The sequence below is a fragment of the Oncorhynchus masou genome, unplaced genomic scaffold, assembly GCF_036934945.1.
Source record: "Oncorhynchus masou masou isolate Uvic2021 unplaced genomic scaffold, UVic_Omas_1.1 unplaced_scaffold_2941, whole genome shotgun sequence".
NCBI classification, from domain to species: domain Eukaryota; kingdom Metazoa; phylum Chordata; class Actinopteri; order Salmoniformes; family Salmonidae; genus Oncorhynchus; species Oncorhynchus masou.
The window spans coordinates 15,743-41,008 of record NW_027009361.1 but is presented as its reverse complement, the minus strand read 5'-3'; the positions used below and the strand labels follow the sequence as shown (position 1 = coordinate 41,008).

The 25,266-nt window shown below is 53.2% G+C and overlaps 1 pseudogene; it reads left to right on the top strand.

The window, feature by feature from the left end:
* LOC135534043 (sodium- and chloride-dependent taurine transporter-like) overlaps positions 1-25,014 on the top strand; it is a 28,357-nt pseudogene extending 3,343 nt beyond the window's left edge.
* Positions 25,015-25,266: the final 252 nt, after the last annotated feature.

Here is a 25,266-nt window from a genome sequence, read left to right as displayed (position 1 = left end):
ACTGGTTGATGAAAACATGAACCTACTGGTTGTATGTAAGGTACATGTGACCTTTTTGTTGTGTGTCTGTTTCTGATATTTAGTTATTTTACAGACATGTGACCTATGTATGTGTGTACAAACATGTGACCTACTGGTTGTGTGTACATCACAAGTGACCATAACATCCTGAACTAATTCAAGGAAACATACAGTATTATACAGAACCACGCGTTGTGTGGATTCCATCTCACTGACATGTGAACAGAAAGCTTGTGTTTGAAGAAACAAATGACCTACTGGTTGTGTGTTTCTCCCCATGTGACCTACTGGTTGTGTGTGTGTATGTACTGACATGTGACCTACTGGTTGTGTTGGTGTGTGCGTGTACTGACATGTGACCTACTGGTTGTGTGTGTGTACTGGCATGTGACCTACTGGTTGTGTGTGTGTGTATGTACTGACATGTGACCTACTGGTTGTGTGTGTGTGTATGTACTGACATGTGACCTACTGGTTGTGTGTGTGTGTGTACTGACATGTGACCTACTGGTTGTGTGTGTGTGTGTACTGGCATGTGACCTACTGGTTGTGTGTACAGACATGTGACCTACTGGTGGGTTGTATGTACTGACATGTGACCTACTGGTTGTGTGTGTGTGTGTGTGTACTGACATGTGACCTACTGGTTGTGTGTGTATGTACTGGCATGTGACCTACTGGTTGTGTGTGTGTATGTACTGACATGTGACCTACTGGTTGTGTGTGTGTGTGTATGTACTGACATGTGACCTACTGGTTGTGTGTGTGTGTACTGTGTGTACTGACATGTGACCTACTGGTTGTGTATGTACTGACACAGGCCCTACTGGTTGTGTGTGTGTATGTACTGGACATGTGACCTACTGGTTGTGTGTGTATGTACTGACATGTGACCTACTGGTTGTGTGTGTGTGTGTATGTACTGACATGTGACCTACTGGTTGTGTGTGTGTGTGTGTGTGTATGTACTGACATGTGACCTACTGGTTGTGTGTGTGTGTACTGACATGACCTACTGGTTGTGTGTGTGTGTGTATGTACTGACATGACCTACTGGTTGTGTGTGTATGTACTGACATGTGACCTACTGGTTGTGTGTGTGTGTAAAGTACTGACATGTGACCTACTCATTCAAGGTGTTTTTGTACTGACATGTTTCCTACTGGTTGTGTTGTGTGTATGTACATCACATGTGACCTACTGGAATTGTGTGTGTGTATGTACTGACATGTGACCTTATACCTGAGTTGTGTGTGTGTATGCCTACTGACATGTGACCTACTGGTTGTGTGTGTATGTACTGACATGTGACCTACTGGTTGTGCTGAATTATAGGCTGCTATGTGGAACTGAAAGATGACAGTATGCCAGTCAAAAGTTTGGACACCTACTCCAGAAGGAGTTTTCCTTTATTTTTCTATTGTCTACATTGTAGAATAATAGTGAAGACATCAAAACTATGAAATAACACATATGGAATCATGACAGAAAGACACAGTGTTTAGGCATATCAAAATATATTTTATACCTGAGATTCTTTAAAGGCCCCCACACACACACACACAGACAAGCCCTCGAGACTCAGCCATGCTGTGAACAGAGTGTGCTGGAATTATAGGTTGCTATGGCAGCAGACAGGAAAACATGACAGGGATGCCTAGAATGAGGTCTGACCCAAGAAGGAGACAGACAGACAGACAGACACAGTAGTAGTACAGGCAGACAGACAGACAGACACAGTAGTACAGGCAGACAGACAGACAGACAGACAGACAGACAGACAGACAGACAGACAGACAGACAGACAGACAGACAGACAGACAGACAGACACAGTAGTACAGACAGACAGACAGACAGACAGACAGACAGACAGACAGACAGACAGACACAGTAGTACAGGCAGACAGACAGACAGACAGACAGACAGACAGACAGACAGACAGACAGACAGACAGACAGACAGACAGTAGTACAGACAGACAGACAGACAGACAGACAGACAGACAGACAGACAGACAGACAGACAGACAGACAGACAGACAGACAGACAGACACAGTAGTACAGACAGACAGACAGACAGACAGACACAGTAGTACAGACAGACAGACAGACAGACAGACAGACAGACAGACAGACAGACAGACAGACAGACAGACAGACAGACATCTCAGAAACAGGACAGACCATGCTAGTACACTGTATGTATCAGTCTAGATGGCAGCAGGCTGACAAGCTCTACCTGTATACAAAGGCTACATCTCAAACGGCATTCAGTTGTCCCCTACATAGTGCAGTATGGGCCAAAAGTATTGCACTGTATAGGGAATAGGGTGCTGTTTGGGACACAGACAGGCACTCACCTCCAGCAAAAACCAGGCCAAGCCTCACTCTAACCCTCTCTACTTGTATAATACATTGAGACATCAGCATAACAAGCTGTCACTTTTCAGCCCTGGCGTCTGCCTGCCTAAATGGATTGGTGGGGGCGCCCCAGTTTCTTTTTCATTAAGGGAAGTGACAAGAGGGGTGACAGTGGGATGAGTGGAGGGAGGGGGAGGATGGAGGAAGGGAGGTAGATTTTTATTCAGGGTAGTGACGTTGAGTGACTGTGGGGGGGCGTTATCATTGCTGTTTGTTTTCAACAGGGGTGTTAACATGTGATCTGTGAGGGAAAGGGAGAGAATGGAGGAAACGAGGGAGGAGGGGGATGAGAGGAGAGGATGAGGAGCGGGGGGAGGAGAAGAGGAGATTTTCACATCCTAATTCTAAATGATTACAACAGCATTCAAAACATACACATGAGTTCATTGCAACATTTAGCTACATTGGGTTTCTTAATATCAAATCTCCCTAAGTGTTTTTGTACAGTGTACTATAATCTCTCTGATCCAGACGCAAGCCTCTGAATATGTCATGTTTTCTGATGTCTGGCAAGATTAATATTCATGAGACCTGACCTTTCCATCCCCCCCTCCCCCAGGTATCGGCTACGCTTCTATTGTGATCGTGTCCCTCCTGAACATCTACTACATAGTGATCCTGGCCTGGGGTTTGTACTACCTGTTCCAGTGCTTCCAGCCGGAGCTGCCCTGGGCCAAGTGTAAGAACTCCTGGAACACAGACCGCTGTGTGGAGGACACCGTCCGTAAGAACAAGACCCTGATGCTGGCCGCTAACATCACCAACTTCACCTCGCTTCGTCACCGAGTTCTGGGAGTGAGTACAGTTAACAGTTATCTATACAGGATAGTTTCACTGAGTTCTGGGAGTGAATACAGTGCTGGAATATACTTGATTTAGCTAATTGAATCATTCCTTTTAGTTCTTTTAGTTCATTTCCTTTTAGTTCCTTTAGTTCATTTCCTTTTAGTTCCTTTAGTCCTTTTTTAGTTCTTTCTTTTAGTTCCTTTAGTTCCTTTCCTTTTTCCTTTAGTTCCTTTTCCTTTTTTAGTTCCTTTAGTTCCTTTCCTTTTAGTTCCTTTAGTTACTTTTCCTTTAGTTACTTTAGTTCCTTTCAGTTCCTGTTCCTTTAGTTCCTTTCCTTTTAGTTCCTTTAGTTCCTTTCCTTTTAGTTCCTTTAGTTCCTTTCCTTTTAGTTCCTTTAGTTCCCTTTAGTTCCTTTCCTTTAGTTCATTTCCTTTAGTTCCTTTCCTTTTGTTCCTTTCCTTTTAGTTCCTTTTAGTTCCTGTCCTTTTAGTTCCTTTCTTTTAGTTCCTTTCCTTTAGTTCCTGTCTTTTTAGTTCCTTTCCTTTAGTTCCTTTACTTTTGTTCCTTTAGTTCCTTTCCTTTTAGTTCCTTTAGTTCCTGTCCTTTTAGTTCCATTTCCTTTTAGTTCCTTTAGTTCCTTTCCTTTTAGTTCCTTTCATTTAGTTCCTTTCACAGGTCTCCCTGAGACCTCAAAGGCACTACCTGGTTAAATAAAGGTCTCTCTGAGACCTCAAAGGAACTTACTTGGTTAAATAAAGGTCTCCTATGTGACCTTCAAGGCACTATTTGTTAAATAAAGGTACAAATAGTGTAGCAAAGGGCCTCATTGTAAAACAGGGAGCCTTTTAGCATTCAAGTTTAGGGCTCCATTCTTGTTGTTTTCATGTCCTTTATCCCTCCCTCTTTTCTTTGCCCCTTCCCCCTTCCCCACCTCTCCCCTGCTTCCCCCTTCCTCGCCTCTTACCTGCTTCCCCCTTCTCCACCACTCCACTGCTTCCCCTTCTCCACCACTCCTCTGCTTCCCCCTTCTCCACCACTCCTCTGCTTCCCCCTTCTCCACCACTCCTCTGCTTCCCCCTTCTCCACCTCTCCTCTGCTTCCCCTTCTCCACCACTCCTCTGCTTACCCCTTCTCCACCACTCCTCTGCTTCCCCCTTCTCCACCACTCCTCTGCTTCTCCACCACTCCTCTGCTTCCCCCTTCTCCACCACTCCTCTGCTTCTCCCCACTCCTCTGCTTCCCCCTTCTCCACCACTCCTCTGCTTCCCCCTCCCCACCACTCCTCTGCTTCCCCCTTCCCCACCACTCCTCTGCTTCCCCTCTCCACCACTCCTCTGCTTCCCCCTTCCCACCACTCCTCTGCTTCCCCCTTCTCCACCACTCCACTGCTTCCCCCTTCTCCACCACTCCTCTGCTTCCCCCTTCTCCACCACTCCTCTGCTTCCCCCTTCTCCACCACTCCTCTGCTTCCCCTCTGCCTCCACCACTCCTCTGCTTCCCCCTTCTCCACCACTCCACTGCTTCCCCCTTCTCCACCACTCCTCTGCTTCCCCTTCCCCACCACTCCTCTGCTTCCCCTTCTCCACCACTCCTCTGCTTCCCCTTCTCCACCACTCCTCTGCTTCCCCCTTCCCACCACTCCTCTCTGCTTCCCCCTTCTCCACCACTCCTCTGCTTCCCCCTTCTCCACCACTCCTCTGCTTCCCCCTTCTCCACCACTCCTCTGCTTCCCCCTTCTCCACCACTCCTCTGCTTCCCCCTTCTCCACCACTCCTCTGCTTCCCCCTTCTCCACCACTCCTCTGCTTCTCCCCACCACTCCTCTGCTTCTTCCCACCACTCCTCTGCTTCTCCACCACTCCTCTGCTTCCCCCTTCTCCACCACTCCTCTGCTTCCCCCTTCTCCACCACTCCCTGCTTCCCCCTTCCCACCACTCCCCTGCTTCCCCCTTCTCCACCACTCCTCTGCTTCCCCCTTCTCCACCACTCCTCTGTTCCCCTTCTCCACCACTCCTCTGCTTCCCCCTTCTCCACCACTCCTCTGCTTCCCCCTCCACCACTCCTCTGCTTCCCCCTTCTCCACCACTCCCCTGCTTCCCCTTCTCCACCACTCCTCTGCTTCCCCCTTCTCCCACCACTCCTATGCTGTCCCCTTCTCCCACCACTCCTCTGCTTCCCCCTTCTCCACCACTCCTCTGCTTCCCCCTTCTCCACCACTTCTGCTTCCCCCTTCTCCACCACTCCTTTGCTTCCCCCTTCTCCCACCACTCCTCTGCTTCCCCCTTCCTCTGCCTCTTACCTGCTTCCCCTTCTCCCACCACTCCTCTGCTTCCCCTTCTCCACCACTCCTCTGCTTCCCCTTCTCCACCACTCCTCTGCTTCCCCTTCTCCACCACTCCTCTGCTTCCCCCTTCTCCACCACTCCTCTGCTTCCCCCTTCTCCACCACTCCTCTGCTTCTCCACCACTCCTCTGCTTCCCCTTCTCCACACACCACTCACTCTGCTTCCCCTTCCCCACCACTCCTCTGCTTCCCCCTTCCCCACCACTCCTCTGCTTCCCCCTTCTCCCACCACTCCTCTGCTTCCCCCTTCCCCACCACTCCCTCTGCTTCCCCTTCTCCCCCTCCACTGCTTCCCCCTCCTCCACCACTCCTCTGCTGTCCCCTTCTCCACCACTCCTCTGCTTCCCCCTTCTCCACCACTCCTCTGCTTCCCCCTTCTCCACCACTCCACTGCTTCCCCCTTCTCCACCACTCCTCTGCTTCCCCTTCCCCACCACTCCTCTGCTTCCCCCTTCTCCACCACTCCTCTGCTTCTTCCCCACCACTCCTCTGCTTCCCCCTTCCCCACCACTCCTCTGCTGTCCCCTTCTCCACCACTCCTCTGCTTCCCCCTTCTCCACCACTCCACTGCTTCCCCCTCCACCACTCCTCTGCTTCCCCCTTCTCCACCACTCCTCTGCTTCTCCACCCCCTTCTCCCCACTCCTCTGCTTCTCCACCACTCCTCTGCTTCTCCACCACTCCTCTGCTTCCCCCTTCCCCACCACTCCTCTGCTTCCCCCTTCTCCCACCACTCCTCTGCTGTCCCTTCTCCACCACTCCACTGCTTCCCCCTTCTCCCACCACTCCTCTGCTTCCCCTTCCCCACCACTCCCTGCTTCCCCCTTCTCCACGACTCCTCTGTGTCCCCTTCTCCACCACTCCTCTGCTTCTCTCCACCACTCCACTGCTTCCCCCTCTCCACCACTCCTCTGCTTCCCCCTTCTCCACCACTCCTCTGCTTCCCCCTTCTCCACCACTCCTCTGCTTCCCCCCTTCTCCACCACTCCTCTGCTTCTCCACCACTCCTCTGCTTCCCCTTCCCCACCACTCCTCTGCTTCCCCCTTCTCCACCCTCCTCTGCTTCCCCCTTCCCCACCACTCCTCTGCTTCCCCCTTCTCCACCACTCCCCTGCTTCCCCCTTCTCCACCACTCCCCTGCTTCCCCCTTCCCACCACTCCTCTGCTTCCCCCTTCTCCACCACTCCTCTGCTTCCCCCTTCTCCACCACTCCTCTGCTTCCCCCTTCTCACCACTCCTCTGCTTCCCCCTTCTCCACCACTCCTCTGCTTCCCCCTTCTCCACCACTCCCCTGCTTCCCCTTCTCCACCACTCCTCTGCTTCCCCCTTCTCCACCACTCCTCTGCTGTCCCCTTCTCCACCACTCCACTGCTTCCCCCTTCTCCACCACTCCTCTGCTTCCCCCTTCCACCACCTCTTACCTGCTTCCCCCTTCTCCACCACTCCACTGCTCCCCTTCTCCACCACTCCTCTGCTTCCCCCTTCCCACCCTCTTACCTGCTTCCACCTTCTCCACCACTCCACTGCTTCCCCCTTCTCCACCACTCCTCTGCTTCCCCTTCTCCACCACTCCTCTGCTGTCCCCTTCTCCACCACTCCTCTGCTTCCCCTTCTCCACCACTCCTCTGCTTCCCCCTTCTCCACCACTCCCCTGCTTCCCCCTTCTCCACCACTCCTCTGCTTCCCCTTCTCCACCACTCCTCTGCTTCCCCCTTCTCCACCACTCCACTGCTTCCCCCTTCTCCACCACTCCTCTGCTTCCCCCTTCTCCACCACTCCCTGCTTCCCCCTTCTCCACCACTCCTCTGCTTCCCCCTTCTCCACCACTCCTCTGCTTCCCCCTTCTCCACCACTCCACTGCTTCCCCCTTCCCCACCACTCCTCTGCTTCCCCCTTCTCCACCACTCCACTGCTTCCCCCTTCTCCACCACTCCTCTGCTGTCCCCTTCTCCACCACTCCTCTGCTTCCCCCTTCTCCACCACTCCTCTGCTTCCCCCTTCTCCACCACTCCTCTGCTTCCCCCTTCTCCACCACTCCACTGCTTCCCCCTTCTCCACAACTCCTCTGCTGTCCCCTTCTCCACCACTCCTCTGCTTCCCCCTTCTCCACCACTCCTCTGCTTCCCCCTTCTCCACCACTCCTCTGCTTCCCCCTTCTCCACCACTCCTCTGCTGTCCCCTTCTCCACCACTCCACTGCTTCCCCCTTCCCACCACTCCTCTGCTTCCCCCTTCTCCACCACTCCTCTGCTTCCCCCTTCTCCACCACTCCTCTGCTTCCCCCTTCCCACCACTCCTCTGCTTCCCCTTCTCCCACCACTCCTCTGCTTCCCACCACTTCTCCACCACTCCTCTGCTTCCCTTCTCCACCACTCCTCTGCTTCCCCCTCCCACCACTCCTCTGCTTCCCCTTCTCCACCACTCCTCTTCCCCCTTCTCCACCACTCCTCTGCTTCCCCCCTCCACCACGCCCTGCTTCCCCCTTCCCCACCACTCCTCTGCTTCCCCCTTCTCCACCACTCCTCTGCTTCCCCCTTCTCCACCACTCCTCTGCTTCCCCCTTCTCCACCACTCCTCTGCTTCCCCTTCTCCACCACTCCTCTGCTTCCCCCTTCTCCACCACTCCTCTGCTTCCCCCTTCTCCACCACTCCTCTGCTTCCCCCTTCTCCACCACTCCTCTGCTTCCCCCTTCTCCACCACTCCTCTGCTTCTCCACCACTCCTCTGCCTTCTCCACCACTCCTCTGCTTCCCCCTTCTCCCACCACTCCTCTGCTTCCCCCTTCTCCACCACTCCTCTGCTTCCCCCTTCTCCACCACTCCTCTGCTTCCCCCTTCTCACCACTCCTCTGCTTCCCCCTTCTCCACCACTCCTCTGCTTCCCCTTCTCCACCACTCCCCTGCTTCCCCCTTCTCCACCACTCCTCTGCTTCCCCCTTCTCCACCACTCCTCTGCTTCCCCCTTCTCCACCACTCCTCTGCTTCCCCCTTCTCCACCACTCCTCTGCTTCCCCTTCTCACCACTCCCCTGCTTCCCCCTTCTCCACCACTCCTCTGCTTCCCCCTTCTCCACCACTCCTCTGCTGTCCCCTTCTCACCACTCCACTGCTTCCCCCTTCTCCACCACTCCTCTGCTTCCCCCTTCCTCGCCTCTTACCTGCTTCCCCCTTCTCCACCACTCCCACTGCTTCCCCCTTCTCCACCACTCCTCTGCTTCCCCCTTCCTCGCCTCTTACCCCTGCTTCCCCCTTCTCCACCACTCCACTGCTTCCCCCTTCCCCACCACTCCTCTGCTGTCCCCCTTCTCCACCACTCCTCTGCTGTCCCCTTCTCCACCACTCCACTGCTTCCCCCTTCTCCACCACTCCTCTGCTTCCCCCTTCTCCACCACTCCTCTGCTTCCACCACTCCTCTGCTTCCCCCTTCTCCACCACTCCTCTGCTTCCCCCTTCCCCACCACTCCTCTGCTTCCCCCTTCCCCACCACTCCACTGCTTCCCCCTTCCCCACCACTCCTCTGCTTCCCCTTCTCCCACCACTCCACTGCTTCCCCCTTCTCCACCACTCCTCTGCTGTCCCCTTCTCCCACCACTCCTCTGCTTCCCCCTTCTCTCCCCTCTGCTTCCCCCTTCTCCCACCACTCCTCTGCTTCCCCCTTCTCCACCACTCCACTGCTTCCCGTTCTCCACCACTCCTCTGCTGTCCCCTTCTCCACCACTCCTCTGCTTCCCCCTTCTCCACCACTCCTCTGCTTCCCCCTTCTCCACCACTCCTCTGCTTCCCCCTTCTCCACCCTTCTCCTCTGCTGTCCCCTTCTCCACCACTCCACTGCTCCCCCTTCTCCACCACTCCTCTGCTTCCCCCTTCTCCACCACTCCTCTGCTTCCCCCTTCTCCACCACTCCTCTGCTGTCCCCCTTCTCCACCACTCCTCTGCTTCCCCCTTCTCCACCACTCCTCTGCTTCCCCTTCTCCACCACTCCTCTGCTTCCCCCTTCTCCACCACTCCTCTGCTGTCCCCTTCTCCCACCACTCCACTGCTTCCCCCTTCTCCACCACTCCTCTGCTTAGCCCTTCTCCCACCACTCCCCCCTGCTTCCCCCTTCTCCACCACTCCTCTGCTGTCCCCTTCTCCACCACTCCCTCTGCTTCCCCCTTCTCACCACTCCTCTGCTTCCCCCTTCTCCACCACTCACTGCTTCCCCCTTCTCCACCACTCCTCTGCTTCCCCCTTCTCCACCACTCCTCTGCTTCCCCCTTCTCCACCACTCCTCTGCTTCCCCCTTCTCCACCACTCCCTCTGCTTCTCCACCACTCCTCTGCTTCTCCACCACTCCTCTGCTTCTCCCCACCACTCCCCTGCTTCCCCCTTCTCCACCACTCCTCTGCTTCCCCCTTCTCCACCACTCCTCTGCTTCCCCCACCCTTCTCCACCACTCCTCTGCTTCCCCCTTCTCCACCACTCCTCTGCTTCCCCCTCCCACCACTCCTCTGCTTCCCCCTTCTCCACCACTCCCCTGCTTCCCCCTTCTCCACCACTCCTCTGCTTCCCCCTTCTCCACCACTCCTATGCTGTCCCCTTCTCCACCACTCCACTGCTTCCCCCTTCTCCACCACTCCTCTGCTTCCCCCTTCCTCGCCTCTTACCTGCTTCCCCCTTCTCCACCACTCCCCCTGCTTCCCCCTTCTCCACCACTCCTCTGCTTCCCCTTCCCCACCTCTTACCTGCTTCCCCCTTCTCCACCACTCCACTGCTTCCCCTTCTCACCACTCCTCTGCTGTCCCCTTCTCCACCACTCCTCTGCTGTCCCCTTCTCCACCACTCCACTGCTTCCCCCTTCTCCACCACTCCTCTGCTTCCCCCTTCTCCACCACTCCTCTGCTTCTCCACCACTCCTCTGCTTCCCCCTTCTCCACCACTCCTCTGCTTCCCCCTTCCCCACCACTCCTCTGCATCCCCCTTCCCACCACTCCTCTGCTTCCCCCTTCTCCACCACTCCTCTGCTTCCCCCTTCCCCACCACTCCTCTGCTTCCCCCTTCTCCACCTCTCACTCCACTGCTTCCCCCCCTCCTCCACCACTCCTCTGCTGTCCCCTTCTCTACCACTCCACTGCTTCCCCCTCTCCACCACTCCTCTGCTTCCCCCTTCTCCACCACTCCACTGCTTCCCCCTTCTCCACCACTCCTCTGCTGTCCCCTTCTCCACCACTCCTCTGCTTCCCCCTTCTCCACCACTCCTCTGCTTCCCCCTTCTCCACCACTCCCTCTGCTTCCCCCTTCTCCACCACTCCTCTGCTGTCCCCTTCTCCCACCACTCCACTGCTTCCCCCTTCTCCACCACTCCTCTGCTTCCCCCTTCTCCACCACTCCTCTGCTTCCCCCTTCTCCACCACTCCTCTGCTGTCCCCTTCTCCACCACTCCTCTGCTTCCCCCTTCTCCACCACTCCTCTGCTTCCCCTTCTCCACCACTCCTCTGCTTCCCCTTCTCCACCACTCCTCTGCTGTCCCCTTCTCCACCACTCCACTGCTTCCCCCTTCCCCACCACTCCTCTGCTTCCCCTTCTCCCACCACTCCCTGCTTCCCCCTTCTCCACGACTCCTCTGCTGTCCCCTTCTCCACCACTCCTCTGCTTCCCCCTTCTCACCACTCCTCCTGCTTCCCCCTTCTCCACCACTCCTCTGCTTCCCCCTTCTCCACCACTCCTCTTGCTTCCCCCACTTCCTCCACCACTCCTCTGCTTCCCCTTCTCCACCACTCCTCTGCTTCTCCACCACTCCCTCTGCTTCCCCCTTCCCACCACTCCTCTGCTTCCCCCTTCTCCACCACTCCTCTGCTTCCCCCTTCTCCACCACTCCCCTCTTCCCCCTTCTCCCACCACTCCCTGCTTCCCCTTCTCCACCACTTCCCTGCTTCCCCCTTCACCACCACTCCTCTGGTTCCCCCTTCTCCACCACTCCTCTGCTTCCCCCTTCTCCACCACTCCTCTGCTTCCCCCTTCCACCACTCCTCTGCTTCCCCCTTCTCCACCACTCCTCTGCTTCCCCCTTCTCCACCACTCCCCTGCTTCCCCTTCTCCACCACTCCTCTGCTTCCCCCCTCTGCTTCTCCACCACTCCTCTGCTGTCCCCTTCTCCACCACTCCACTGCTTCCCCCTTCTCCACCACTCCTCTGCTTCCCCTTCCTCGCACCTTACCTGCTTCCCCCTTCTCCACCACTCACTGCTTCCCCTTCTCCCACCACTCCTCTGCTTCCCCCTTCCTCGCCCACTTACCTGCTTCCCCCTTCTCCACCACTCCACTGCTTCCCCCTTCTCCACCACTCCTCTGCTGTCCCCCTTCTCCACCACTCCTCTGCTGTCCCCTTCTCCACCACTCCACTGCTTCCCCTTCTCCACCACTCCTCTGCTTCCCCTTCTCCACCACTCCCCTGCTTCCCCCTTCTCCACCACTCCTCTGCTTCCCCCTTCTCCACCACTCCTCTGCTTCCCCCTTCTCCACCACTCCACTGCTTCCCCTTCTCCACCACTCCTCTGCTTCCCCCTTCTCCACCACTCCCTGCTTCCCCCTTCTCCACCACTCCTCTGCTTCCCCCTTCTCCACCACTCCTCTGCTTCCCCCTTCTCCACCACTCCACTGCTTCCCCCTTCCCCACCACTCCTCTGCTTCCCCACCACTCCACTGCTTCCCCCTTCTCCACCACTCCTCTGCTGTCCCCTTCTCCACCACTCCTCTGCTTCCCCCTTCTCCACCACTCCTCTGCTTCCCCCTTCTCCACCACTCCTCTGCTTCCCCCTTCTCCACCACTCCACTGCTTCCCCCTTCTCCACCACTCCTCTGCTGTCCCCTTCTCCACCACTCCTCTGCTTCCCCCTTCTCCACCACTCCTCTGCTTCCCCCTTCTCCACCACTCCTCTGCTTCCCCCTTCTCCACCACTCCTCTGCTGTCCCCTTCTCCACCACTCCACTGCTTCCCCCTTCTCCACCACTCCTCTGCTTCCCCCTTCTCCACCACTCCTCTGCTTCCCCTTCACCACTCCTCTGCTTCCCCCTTCTCCACCACTCCTCTGCTGTCCCCTTCTCCACCACTCCTCTGCTTCCCCCTTCTCCACCACTCCCTCTGCTTCCCCCTTCTCCACCACTCCTCTGCTGTCCCCCTTCTCCACCACTCCACTGCTTCCCCCCTTCTCCACCACTCCTCTGCTTCCCCTTCTCCACCACGCCCTGCTTCCCCCTTCTCCCACCACTCCTCTGCTGTCCCCTTCTCCACCACTCCCTCTGCTTCCCCCTTCTCCCACCACTCCTCTGCTTCCCCTTCTCCCACCACTCCTCTGCTTCCCCCTTCTCCACCACTCCTCTGCTTCCCCCTTCTCCACCACTCCTCTGCTTCCCCCTTCTCCCACCACTCCTCTGCTTCCCCTTCTCCACCACTCCTCTGCTTCTCCACCACTCCTCTGCTTCTCCACCACTCCTCTGCTTCTCCACCACTCCTCTGCTTCTCCACCACTCCTCTGCTTCCCCTTCTCCACCACTCCTCTGCTTCTCCACCACTCCTCTGCTTCCCCTTCTCCACCACTCCCCTCTGCTTCCCCCTTCTCCACCACTCCCCTGCTTCCCCCTTCTCCACCACTCCCCTGCTTCCCCCTTCTCCACCACTCCTCTGCTTCCCCCTTCTCCACCACTCCTCTGCTTCCCCCTTCTCCACCACTCCTCTGCTTCCCCTTCTCCACCACTCCTCTGCTTCCCCCTTCTCCACCACTCCCTGCTTCCCCCTTCTCCACCACTCCTCTGCTTCCCCCTTCTCCACCACTCCTCTGCTGTCCCCTTCTCCACCACTCCACTGCTTCCCCCTTCTCCACCACTCCTCTGCTTCCCCCTTCCTGCCTCTTACCTGCTTCCCTTCTCCACCACTCCACTGCTTCCCCCTTCTCCACCACTCCTCTGCTTCCCCCTTCCTCGCCTCTTACCTGCTTCCCCCTTCTCCACCACTCCACTGCTTCCCCCTTCTCCACCACTCCTCTGCTGTCCCCTTCTCCACCACTCCTCTGCTGTCCCCTTCTCCACCACTCCACTGCTTCCCCCTTCTCCACCACTCCTCTGCTTCCCCCTTCTCCACCACTCCTCTGCTTCTCCACCACTCCTCTGCTTCCCCCTTCTCCACCACTCCTCTGCTTCCCCCTTCCCCACCACTCCTCTGCTTCCCCCTTCCCACCACTCCACTGCTTCCCCCTTCCCCACCACTCTCTGCTTCCCCCTTCTCCACCACTCCACTGCTTCCCCCTTCTCCACCACTCCTCTGCTGTCCCCTTCTCCCGTCCACTCCTCTGCTTCCCCTTCTCCACCACTCCTCTGCTTCCCCCTTCTCCACCACTCCTCTGCTTCCCCTTCTCCACCACTCCACTGCTTCCCCGTTCTCCACCACTCCTCTGCTGTCCCCTTCTCCACCACTCCTCTGCTTCCCCCTTCCCCACCACTCCTCTGCTTCCCCCTTCTCCACCACTCCTCTGCTTCCCCCTTCTCCACCACTCCTCTGCTGTCCCCTTCTCCACCACTCCACTGCTCCCCCTTCTCCACCACTCCTCTGCTTCCCCCTTCTCCACCACTCCTCTGCTTCCCCTTCTCCACCACTCCTCTGCTGTCCCCTTCTCCACCACTCCTCTGCTTCCCCCTTCTCCACCACTCCTCTGCTTCCCCCTTCTCCACCACTCCTCTGCTTCCCCTTCTCCACCACTCCTCTGCTGTCCCCTTCCCCACCACTCCACTGCTTCCCCTTCTCCACCACTCCTCTGCTTCGCCCTTCTCCACCACTCCCCTGCTTCCCCCTTCTCCACCACTCCTCTGCTGTCCCCTTCTCCACCACTCCTCTGCTTCCCCCTCCCACCACTCCTCTGCTTCCCCTTCTCCACCACTCCTCTGCTTCCCCTTCTCCACCACTCCTCTGCTTCCCCCTTCTCCACCACTCCTCTGCTTCCCCCTTCTCCACCACTCCTCTGCTTCTCCACCACTCCTCTGCTTCTCCACCACTCCTCTGCTTCTCCACCACTCCTCTGCTTCCCCCTTCTCCACCACTCTGCTTCCCCTTCTCCACCACTCCCTGCTTCCCCCTTCTCCACCACTCCTCTGCTTCCCCCTTCTCCACCACTCCCTGCTTCCCCCTTCTCCACCACTCCCCCTGCTTCCCCTTCTCCACCACTCCTCTGCTTCCCCCTTCTCCACCACTCCTCTGCTTCCCCTTCTCCACCACTCCTCTGCTTCCCCCTTCCCACCACTCCTCTGCTTCCTCTTCTCCACCACTCCTCTGCTTCCCCCTTCTCCACCACTCCCCTGCTTCCCCCTTCTCCACCACTCCTCTGCTTCCCCTTCTCCACCACTCCTCTGCTGTCCCCTTCTCCACCACTCCACTGCTTCCCCCTTCTCCACCACTCCTCTGCTTCCCCCTTCCTCGCCTCTTACCTGCTTCCCCCTTCTCCACCACTCCACTGCTTCCCCCTTCTCCACCACTCCTCTGCTTCCCCCTTCCTCGCCTCTTACCTGCTTCCCCCTTCTCACACCACTCCACTGCTTCCCCCTTCTCCACCACTCCTCTGCTGTCCCCTTCTCCACCACTCCTCTGCTGTCCCCTTCTCCACCTCTCCTCTGCTTCCCCTTCCCCACCACTCCACTGCTTCCCCCTTCTCCACCTCTCCTCTGCTTCCCCCTTCTCCACCACTCCTCTGCTTCCCCCTTCTCCACCACTCCTCTGCTTCCCCCTTCTCCACCTCTCCTCTGCTTCCCCCTTCTCCACCACTCCTCTGCTTCCCCTTCTCCACCACTCCTCTGCTTCCCCTTCTCCACCACTCCCCTGCTTCCCCCTTCCCCACCACTCCTCTGCTTCCCCCTTCCCCACATCTCCCCTGCTGCCCCCTTCCCCACCTTCCACACCTCTCCCTTTCCGCTGTTTCTCCTTTCCTCTCCCCTTCTCCCCTTCTCCTTTCCTCTCCCCCTGCTCTCCTTTCCTTTCCCAACAGTCATGTTTATCTGGTAGCGCTTAGACAAACACAAACACAGGGCCTGGAACAGGTAAACCACTCTTAACTGAGAAGAGTAGAGATGATACTGGCTGGCTGGAGCTGAAGGACAAGCTGTAAACTGATATTTCGATAGACGCCAGCCAGCCGTCTACTCTGTCATGTCTCTGTGGTGTTTTCATTCGGCTTCTCTGAAACATCCACCCACGTTGTACATTTTGTGAAGGATTCTAGGGAAGTGACCTTTATCTGAGGACTGCGGTGTAGTACGGGCTTTATAAAAAGCAGGATCTGGGCCCTTGTTATAGCTGACTTGGTAAAATTCTGGGCCCTTGTTATAGCTGACTTGTTAAAATTCGGGCCCTTGTTATAGCTGACTTGGTAAAATTCCGGGCCTTTGTCATAGCTGACTTGGTAAAATTCCGGGGCCCTTGTCATAGCTGACTTGGTTAAATTCTGGGCCCCTGTCATAGCTGACTTGGTAAAATTATTGTCTCTTGTTATAGCTGACTTGGTAAAATTCTGGGCCCTTGTTATAGCTGACTTGGTAAAATTCTGGGCCCTTGTTATAGCTGACTTGGTAAAATTCTGGGCCCTTGTTATAGCTGACTTGGTAAAATTCCGGGCCCTTGTTATAGCTGACTTGGTAAAATTCTGGGCCCTTGTTATAGCTGACTTGGTAAAATTCTGGGCCCACGAAAATCAATGGTACATAGGTATAGCTGACCAAAAACTCTGTCCTACTAATCTAACATCAAACACGTCTGACTGTGTGTGTCCTCTCTTCTCTCCATAGACGTAATGTTCTCAGCATCTCCAGTGGCATTGATGAGATCGGGGAGGTCAAGTGGGACCTGGCCCTCTGTCTGTTGGGGGTCTGGGTTATCTGCTTCTTCTGCATCTGGAAGGGAGTCAAATCCACCGGAAAGGTGAGCTGGGATGCCGTTTCTGTCCATTTCCGGTTTTATAAAGCCCTTTACACAGCAGCATTTGTCACTAAATTGCTTTACAGTTACCCGGCCTAGACCACAATGAGCATACAAAACAGAAGTGATAGCACATAGGCCATCTATACAGGGTCTATAGATGCTCAAACTATCAATTTGGTTGATATGCAAGAACTTTCTTGGGTTAAGTTTAGGATTAGGCTAAGTTTAAGCGTCAGGGTTTGGTGGTGATAGTTACCTCTGTTATTCCTCTTGATGGCTCTCTATCTCTGGGCTCTGACGCTTCCTGGTTTATCTTACATTTATTTTTTATATTTTTTTAACCTTTATTTAACCAGGCAAGTCAGTTAAGAACACATTCTTATTTTCAATGACGGCTGCAGGGGCAGAACGACAGATTTGTACCTTGTCAGCTTGGGGGTTTGAACTCACAACCTTCCGGTTACTAGTCCAACGCTCTAACCACTAGGCTACCCTGCCGCCCCATGTCTTAAGGACATACATCAAATCGTACAGTCTACTACTATAGTACAGGCTGTCACTATAAACCAAGAGCAGTTTCCCACAGTGCATTTACATCTCAGTATAATGAGTGTAGACAAGAGCCAGACCAGTCACCGCAACACCCGCGGGGACTTCTAGGAAGCTGGATCGATCCCAGACACCTTGTCTTATTGCCCCGCTCTCATTTATTCATTGGTTTAGGCTGATTTATGTTTCCTTGTCCCTCTAAGCTGTAAGTTATCCGGTATCTGCGGTCTTTGGTTCCTGAAAACGGAAGCGTAGTCATTCTTCACAAAACAGGAGGCGAGAGAATAACAGAAAGGATTGGATCGTGATAAAAGATGGGCTTGTGACAGCCTGATTCTGACAGTTAACTTAGACTGTCTCAATGTCATAACATATACGATTTGAAGTGTTTTCAACAAAATAATGATATTGTTTGTGAGATCTACACTATCGATGCGTAAATCTACTGATACAGCGTCTCATGTTTTATCCTTTGTCCTGTTTTCCTACAGGTTGTTTACGTCACCGCTACCTTCCCCTTCGTCATGCTAATCATTCTGTTGATCCGAGGCGTCACTTTGCCAGGAGCATCTGAAGGAATCAAGTTCTACCTGTACCCAGACCTGCAACGTCTCAAAGACCCCGAGGTAGAACCACCTAGCCTGCCCTGCTCCTCCCTGACCTGCCCTGCTCCTCCCTGCCCTGACCTGCCCTGCCCTGCTCCTCCCTGCCCTGCCCTGACCTGCTCCTCCCTGCCCTGCCCTGCCCTGCTCCTCCCTGCCCTGCCCTGCTCCTCCCTGCCCTGACCTGCCCTGCCCTGCCCTGCCCTGACCTGCTCCTCCCTGCCCTGCCCTGCTCCTCCATGCCCTGCCCTGCCCTGCCCTGCTCCTCCCTGCCCTGCCCTGCTCCTCCCTGCCCTGCCCTGCCCTGCCCTGCCCTGCCCTGCCCTGCTCCTCCCTGCCCTGCCCTGCCCTGCTCCTCCCTGCCCTGCCCTGCCCTGCCCTGCCCAGCCCTGCCCTGACCTGACCTGACCTGACCTGCCCTGCCCTGCCCTGCCCTGACCTGCTCCTCCCTGCTCCTCCCTGCCCTGCTCCTCCCTGCTCCGCCCCTGCCCTGACCTGCCCTGCCCTGCCCTGCCCTGACCTGCCCTGCCCTGCCCTGCCCTGCCCTGCCCTGCCCTGACCTGCTCCTCCCTGCCCTGCCCTGCCCTGCCCTGCCCTGCCCTGCTCCTCCTGCCCTGACCTGCCCTGCCCTGACCTGCTCCTCCCTGCCCTGCCCTGCCCTGCCCTGCCCTGCTCCTCCCTGCCCTGACCTGCTCCTCTCTGCCCTGACCTGCTCCTCCCTGCCCTGCCCTGCCCTGCTCCTCCCTGCCCTGCCCTGCTCCTCCCTGCCCTGCCCTGCCCTGACCTGCTCCTCCCCTGCCCTGCCCTGCTCCTCCCTGCCCTGCCCTGCTCCTCCCTGCCCTGCCCTGCCCTGACCTGCTCATCCCTGCCCTGACCTGACCTGCTCCTCCCTGCCCTGCCCTGCCCTGCCCTGACCTGCTCCTCCCTGCCCTGCCCTGCCCTGACCTGCCCTGACCTGACCTGCCCTCCCTGCCCTGCCCTGCCCTGCCCTGCCCTGCCCTGACCTGACCTGCTCCTCCCTGCCCTGACCTGCTCCTCCCTGCCCTGCCCTGCCCTGACCTGCCCTGCCCTGACCTGCCCTGCCCTGCTCCTCCCTGCCCTGACCTGCCCTGCCCTGACCTGCTCCTCCCTGCCCTGACCTGCTCCTCCCTGCCCTGCCCTGACCTGCTCCTCCCTGCCCTGCCCTGCTCCTCCCCTGCCCTGCCCTGCCCTGCTCCTCCCTGTCCTGCCCTGACCTGCTCCTCCCTGCCCTGCCCTGCTCCTCCCTGCCCTGCCCTGTCCTGCCCTGCCCTGCTCCTCCCTGCCCTGCCCTGCCCTGCTCCTCCCTGCCCTGTCCTGCCCTGACCTGCTCCTCCCTGCCCTGCCCTGCTCCTCCCTGCCCTGCCCTGTCCTGCCCTGCCCTGCTCCTCCCTGCCCTGCCCTGCCCTGCCCTGCCCTGCGCTGCCCCTCCCTGCCCTGCTCCTCCCTGCGCTGCCCTGCCCCTCCCTGCCCTGCCCCGCCCTGCCCCGCCCCTGCCCTGCCCTGTCCTGTCCTGCCCTGGCTGGGATTCAAACAAACCACACTAAATCCTGGCCCTAAATCTAGTATTTTCAAATACTTTGAGTTTAATATTTGATGTTATCTTTAAAAAAATCACCATAATGAATAGAAACGAGACAAAGGACATCATTGACATTAAGATAATGTAATTGTGGTGAAGTTGGCTGTAAAGCAAATGTTCATTGTTAGTTCATTGGCAAACGTGATTCTCCTGGGATAAGCAAACATGTGTGGAGAAAATCTGTCAAAAGACTACCCAAAAAATACTACCATAATAATAGCCCAAATAGTCAAAATACTACCCAATGTATCCCAAAGCTTGTGCCTCAGCCTTCGTGTCTTACTTCTCCCCTCCTTCTACCTCCAGGTTTGGATTGATGCTGGCACTCAGATCTTCTTCTCCTATGCCATCTGTCTGGGAGCTATGACGTCACTGGGGAGCTACAACAAGTACAAATACAACTGCTATAGGTGAGTGTCAGCTCCAGAGGAGGCGGAGGGAGGTGATTGGTTGTGGGTCCTAATCCAGTGGGTAAAAGAAAAAAAGAAAAATGGGGAACAAAACAAGACAAAAAAAGTGGGGTGGGGTGGGGGTGTGGGGGGGATCTAGGTTCCTTTTGTGTTCATTAACAACCTCCATGACATATGTGTGATATAGGGACTGTTTGCTGCTGGGAGGCCTGAACAGCGGTACCAGTTTTGTGTCTGGCTTCGCAATATTTTCCGTCCTGGGCTTCATGGCACAAGAGCAAGGGGTGGACATTGCCGATGTGGCAGAGTCAGGTACGAGGTGGTCAAAGTGGCAGTGATGGTGGGCTGCTACTTAAAAATAAACAAACAACAAATAAACAAACAACAGTTGCTGGTTCTATCCAACAGAAGTAATACAACATCTTAAAAAGACACCAGATAAAGTTAAATGTAATGAAAGAAGTGGATTCATTATTGTTTTTGTTAAAGACGGCATCGAAATATGGAAGTTTCGGCAATTGAACACTCGTTGACAGAAATAAAATAGCAAGTTACAGTATAAAAAAATAGCTTACTGTGATTAAAATGTGCAGTGCTTCTGTCTGACGTGGATGTCACAGAGTTGGATCTGGTTGGATTCTTCAAGCAATCAAGCGAAATGCTGGTGTGGGGAAAATAGTTTTACTGTTAAATTGGATCTTATCCAGAACGCTAGGGAGCGACGAGTCATGCCGTGCTTGAGAGATCCATCATGACATTTTCTTCTCACGATTACCAGTAGATTTAAGTGTTCTGTTCCAGCCTGTTCCAACAGATATCTACTGTATGAGAGGCAGTAATCAAAGGACTTGTGCCAAGTCAAAACAAAACCAAAGAAGTCTGACTCATGGGTCTTTAATTCTGTATTTAAGGTCTAGCATACTTATCCATTTCTTCCCAATGTTATTTTCAGCTCAGTGGTTGATGCCCATTGTGGATTCTATGCGTTCTGTTTTCTCATTGTAAAAGTATTGTGTTGGGGCAATAATAATTAAGTAGCAATTCATGAATTACTTTGAAAACTTCATTCTTCTTCTACTGTGGATTTACAAGAGACGTGCATCCGTGTTGATGTTTTTAGTTAATTTCTTCTGTATTTAAGAAAAAAACAACGCCTCATTTCTCCTCTGGTATAGCAGAAATACAGTACAATGTGACATATGGGTCATTGTTTTTAATTCACTGCATTTCCAGTACTGTTGACCCCCTCTGACAGTGTTTAGTCAGCCTGGACTGTCTGCTCTGACCTTGAACACACTCTATCCCGGTCCAGGAAACTGGACAGGAAGTTCCTGTCTGAATACAGAGGTGAAGTGAATGTATGTAGGAAAACAAACAGTGTCTTCATATGGATGAAAATAATCTAGTTCGGTGGCAGGGTAGCCTAGTGGTTAGAGCGTTGGACTAGTAACCAGAAACCAGGTTGCAAGTTCAAACCCCGAGCCGACAAGGTACAAATCTGTCGTTCTGCCCCTGAACAGGCAGTTAACCCACTGTTCCTAGACAGTCATGGTAAATAAGAATATGTTCTTACCTGACTTGCCTGGTTAAATAAAGGTTAAAAAAAAGAAGTTGAATGTACGAGAGTAATGCTACTGTAAGTAGTTTAATAGAGGTAATCCAAGGTGTTTCGACAGGAGAATTTTGGTACACAGTACTGTAGATGGTTTGTGATACCATATTGAAGCTTACACTCGACTGGGGAAGAGGCAAGTTTGTCTTAAACTGTTGCAACTTGATCCTGAAGAGGTTTTATTTTTAGGGAGATGCAGAGTAAATTCAGATTGGTACCTACGCTGAGGGTGATACATACATTCTGCAGGGGCGACGCTGTTACCCGCTAGACCAACCTCAAGCACGAGAGAGGCTTTTATTTAGTAATTATCATTACTGAAGTAACAATGCCAGCTCCGGCAGTCTACCAGCTAGTCATGTCGTGTTTGGTTGGATGCCTATTTAACAGTTAAACCAACTTTATACTATGTGTTTTGCTGTTTTTCCTGTTTTGTTTTTTTTAACTTCTGTTGTAACAGGTAATCCCAACGTTATAACGCCACGTTATCGAGACGTTGCTATAGTTACAATCGAGAAGAGGCAACGTATGTTGCCTCTGATCCTAATCGTTGTTATTATATACTATATATTCTACTATATACTATACTAGTCATGTTATATACTAGCCTATATATTCTACTATATACTATACTAGTCATGTTATATACTAGCCTATATATTCTACTATATACTATACTAGTCATGTTATATACTAGCCTATATATTCTACTATATGCTATACTAGTCATGTTATATACTAGCCTATATATTCTACTATATACTATACTAGTCATGTTATATACTAGCCTATATATTCTACTATATACTATACTAGTCATGTTATATACTAGCCTATATATTCTACTATATACTATACTAGTCATGTTATATACTAGCCTATATATTCTACTATATACTATACTAGTCATGTTATATACTAGCCTATATATTCTACTATATACTATACTAGTCATGTTATATACTAGCCTATATATTCTACTATATACTATACTAGTCATGTTATATACTAAATGCCGATATATATATACTATACTAGTCATGTTATATACTATATATTCTACTATATACTATACTAGTCATGTTATATACTAGCCTATATATTCTACTATATACTATACTAGTCATGTTATATACTAGCCTATATATTCTACTATATACTATACTAGTTATGTTATATACATGTCATGTTATATACTAGCCTATATATCCCACTAGTGTAATTGTTATTGTTACAGCTGTTGATATTGGATGAACATTGTACTGCTATTGTAAGACTCCGTTGACCTTCCTCGATAGTGCTTGTCATAACATGAATCCCTAGTCTTACCAGGAACCATAAGTTAAGAGGCCATTGACAATGCATTACACTTACACGGCCTTAAGTCTGTGATTGTAAGGATAAGACGAGACGAGACAGATTTTTACAACTTGAGATTTTTTATTTGTTTATTTCTTAACATTCGAGTTTGGTCTGTGCTATATTTGGACGCACCAATGGCGGCATCAGACCAGATCAAACGATAGAACCCTGGTTTCTAATTGTGTTTTCTCCACTTCCCCGTCCCCCCCTCTCTCTTCTTGTTCCTCTCTAGGTCCTGGCTTGGCCTTCATTGCCTATCCTAAAGCTGTGTCTATGATGCCGCTGCCAACCTTCTGGGCTATTCTCTTCTTCATCATGCTTCTGCTACTGGGTCTCGACAGTCAGGTCAGTGCTATTCTCATTATGAATCAAGAATCAGAATCTGAGAATCAGTCAGGTCAGTAGTAGACTCATTATGAATCAAGGATCAGAATCTGAGTCTGAATCAGTCAGGTCAGTAGTATATTCATTATGAATCAAGGATCTGAATCTGAGTCTGAATCAGTCAGGTCAGTAGTAGACTCATTATGAATCAAGGATCTGAATCAGTCTGGTCAGTACTATATTCATTATGAATCAAGGATCTGAATCTGAGTCTGAATCAGTCAGGTCAGTGTAGACTCATTATGAATCAGAATCAGAATCAGTCTGAATCAGTACTCAGTAGTTCATTATGAATCAAGGATCTGAATCTGAGTCTGAATCAGGTCAGGTCAGTAGTAGACTCAGGTTTATTTATCAAGTCATCTGAATCTGAGTCTGACACATTTGATGGACTCAGTAGTAGACTCATTATGAATCAAGGATCTGAGATCTGAGTCTGAATCAGTGGGGTCTGAGTAGTAGATTATTATGAATCAAGGATCTGAATCTGAGAACTGAATCATAAGTATCATAGTAGACATATCTATGAATCATGGATCTGAATCCTGAGTCTGAATCAGTCAGGTTTGAATGTAGTAGACTCATTATGAATCAAAGTAGAATCTGAGTCTGAATCAGTCTAGGTTTGGTCTAGAGACTCATTATGAATCAAGGATCTGAATCTGAGTCTGAATCAAGTCAGGTCAGTAGTAAACTCAAGAATTCACATTGCTGAATCTGAGTCTGAATCATAGGTCAGTAGTAGACTCATTTTAGCCAATCATGGATCTTGTTTTGACTGTGTCTTGGAATCATTCAGGTCAAATCCACAAGTGGCTCATTATGAATCTAAACTGAATGACTATTGGCTCAAGTGGTTGCTATGAACAGTAGTGAGCCTTGTTTACAAGTTGGAACACTGGAATGTGAGATGTTATCTACCTCGATTAGACTGGATGAAATCATCATTATTTTTTTATACATTTTTCAATTTGACTGCAATTATTTTTATAGTAGCCTACACTTTCTCGTTCTGAATTTCTAACTCTAGTTCGATACAATGATCGGTGAAGCTTTAACATGGGTGGGGCTCCGACACCGCCCATACATTATCATGCCCTGACACCGCCCTGACACCGCCCTGACACCCGCCCGCGAACACCGCCCCGACACCGCCCGACACCGCCCCGTACACACCGCCTAAACACCTGCTTGGACACCGCCTAAACACCCGCTTGGACACCGCCTAAACACCCTTTGGACACCGCCTAAACACCCTCTTGGACACCGCCTAAACACCCTCTTGGACACCGCCTAAACACCCTCTTGGACACCGCCTAAACACCCTCTTGGACACCTCCTAAACACCCTCTTGGATACCGCCTAAACACCCTCTTGGACACCGCCTAAACACCCTCTTGGACACCGCCTAAACACCCTCTTGGACACCGCCTAAACACCCTTTGGACACCGCCTAAACACCCTCTTGGACACCGCTAAAAACCCTCTTGTCTCACCGCCTAAACACCCTCTTGGACACCGCCTAAACACCCTCTTGGACACCGCCTTTTGACCCTGTTGGACACCTCCTAAACACCCTCTTGATACCGCTGTCAAACACCCTCTTGGACACCGCCTAAACACCCTCTTGGACACCGCCATTGGCTCAACACCCTCTTGGACACCGCCTAAACAACCTCTTGGACACCGCCTAAACACCCTCTTGGACACCGCCTAAACACCTCTTGGACACCGCCTAAACATCATCATTGGACACCGCCCTAAACACCCTCAATTTGACACCGCAATTATTTCTTGGACACCGCCTAAACACCCTCTTGGACACCTCCTAAACACCTCTTGGACACCGCCTAAACACCCTCTTGGACACCGCCTAAACACCCTCTTGGACACCGCCTAAACAACCTCTTGGACACCGCCTAAACACCCTCTTGGACACCGCCTAAGCACCCTCTTGACACCGCCCCGAACACCCTCTTGGACACCGCCTAAACACCCTCTTGGACACCCCTAAACACCCTCTTGGACACCGCCTAAACACCCTCTTGGACACCGCCTAAACACCCGCTTGGACACCGCCTAAACACCCTCTTGGACACCGCCTAAACACCCTCTTGGACACCGCCTAAACACCCTCTTGGACACCGCCTAAACACCCTCTTGGACACCGCCGAAACACCCTCTTGGACACCGCCTAAACACCCGCTTGGACACCGCCTAAACACCCTCTTGGACACCGCCTAA